Below are 2,567 nucleotides of genomic sequence, written 5' to 3'. Positions count from 1 at the left end.
CCTTAGGTCATCCACTTGAGGGAAATTTGCTACTGTCCTACAAACCTCTACACTTGGAGGCCTAACAACGTCTACAAGAAGAAGGTTGTGTAGTAGACATCAGAAGAGTATGGTTGCCTGTATAGCCTTGGATAAGGCTTCCCTGAGTATGACGCGGCTCATCCACTACCGCAAGTAAGCCTCTGACTTAGTAGATTTACTTTGGTATTTTTCTTCTTTTATTAGAACTCCTTTCTAACTTTGGATCCTACTTCTCTTCTTAGACCTTTGAAGGATATGCCTCTAATACCCCTCTCTCGGAGGATCAGCCCGAGAACAATCCGCGCTATGCCAAGTCAAGTTTTGTCGGGGCTGGGAAGAAGTCTTCGAAGAAGGTTGATCCCAGCAACACGGTTTCGAAGGTGGCGAGGGAAGAAAACCCCTGTCGCCAACACAAGGAAGCTGAAGTCGAAGAATGGGATTTGCATTCGGGATCCAATCAATGCCTCATCTATCCATGAAGCACACCCGTAGAGCCAGTCTATGGCGACGAGTGGCGGTTCTGCTAGATCTGTCAAGGCAGCATGGCCCTCGGCCAAGGTGGTAGATGCATCCTCTTCTGCTCTAGAGAGGAGGAAGAGAAGCATCAACCCACAAAAGGCGTCAGCATAAGTGCCTTATCCATTTCCGTGATCTTCATAGTGTTAGTCATTTTCTTAACTTAACACTTTTGTTCTTTGTTCTGGTAGCCAAGAGGCTGTCACACATCAAACATCACTTGATGAAAATTGGCAAATGAATCTATATGTATTCCTATGAACATAGGCTATTTGGTAAATCATTTCTCCTTATGGAGAAGATTATATTTTGGTGTGTTGTATTTGTTGCTAATTATTGCCTTTGTTTCAGAATAATGCCCTAATGTTGAGGGTGAGGCTGCACGTGTGGCAGACCAAGTGGCAGTGATTCCTCATGCTGAACAGATCTTCTGGAGTTTAGCCGTGTTGGAGGACTGACTAGGGCAGACCATTGGCCTGCTGGAGAGACTAAAATAAATCGGACAAGGAGTATGTGCACCCTTGTTGTTGGATGAACTCGCTCCAGTCAAAGTCCCTGATTTGGTTAGCCGCCTGCTAGATGATCCAGTTCCTATCGCCAAGTGGAAGCAATTGTCTGCACGGATCGGGGAAGGAATGAAGTCGTGATGCAAATCGGGAATGGCGACAGAATCGCTACTCAAGCCGTTGAAGTCATGCCTTTAGTTTATTTTCAAGATTTATCTCATAACTGGATAATAGTTATTTCATTCTGGAGTTGTGTAAAACATTATGTTTTGGGTTATGCGATGGATATACTTATAAGTTTTAAACAATAGTTATTCAAGTTGTTATAAGAATATGTTTTGGATTTACCTCTATTATTGATGGTTTATTCATGAATATTGAATTGAAAATTTATAACATAATGCTAAACTTCTTGAGAAGACTGATAAACACCACTTAAATGTGGCACTGCTTGGTTATATCAGAAAAATAATCTTCATGTAGATGATGTATTGGAGTCTTTTGGTTTTGAATCAGTTGACAAAATACATGGTGATGTATATGGTCCAATGAGAAAACCAGGTTACGGTGAATACTTATACTACATTGATGTTAGGAGTAAATATGGTTTACTTAATAAAACATAAGATCTAAAATATTTGAAAGAGTTCAAAGAAATTTAGAATGAAGATAAGAATCATTATGACAAAAGCTAAAAGGTTCTTCAAACATGAAGAAATATATCTAAGTCATGAGTTTAGCGAACATTCAAATAATTGTGGAATTATTTCACACTGATATGCTTTTATTAAATTATGGGGATATATACTTGGAACAACAACGTATATACTAAATAAAGCACCGTCTTATATCAGACAGTACAACACCATATGAGTTATGGAGTACTCGATCTAGTCAGATGCTAATTTGTAGGTTATCCAACAGAGACAAATTGGATATTCCTTCAACCAAAAGTTCAGGGACAAAATGTTTGTCACAAAGAATGAACACTTTCTCAAGGAGTTTTCTCGCTAAATAAGTAAGTAGGAGGACAGTGCAAGCTAGATAAGATTATTGAATCTCCGGCAAAAGTTAGCAGGATTAACAAACCAGAAGTTGTTCCAAAAGTTGTCTACATGATTGAACCAGAAGTTACAACACTAGTTGTAGAAACGCTAGTTAAAGCTTGTAAGTAAACTACGTAAATCAGGAAAAAGGTTAATGAACCTCCTAAATGAGGGTGGTCTGCTCAGCAATGCATCAATGAGGGTGCTGGTGAATGGGGTGCCCAAGAAGCCAATTTTCAACTATAAGGGACTCCGCCGAGGTGATCCATTGTCACCCATGCTTTTCAACCAAATCATGGAAACCCTCCAGAAATTCTTTGAGCTCGCAGTGACACATGGAGAATTAGCACATTTCGCTAGAGTGGGCTGAAGCAGAGATTTTTAATGTTTATCAATGATGTGGTGATCTTTATCAAGCCGAGGGTCGATGATCTGAGGGCGAGTGCTACCATCCTTGACTTGTTTGCGGAAGCTTCTG

This window comes from Triticum dicoccoides, chromosome 2A, assembly GCF_002162155.2.
Source record: "Triticum dicoccoides isolate Atlit2015 ecotype Zavitan chromosome 2A, WEW_v2.0, whole genome shotgun sequence".
Classification (NCBI taxonomy): domain Eukaryota; kingdom Viridiplantae; phylum Streptophyta; class Magnoliopsida; order Poales; family Poaceae; genus Triticum; species Triticum dicoccoides.
This window is presented reverse-complemented; position numbering follows the sequence as displayed.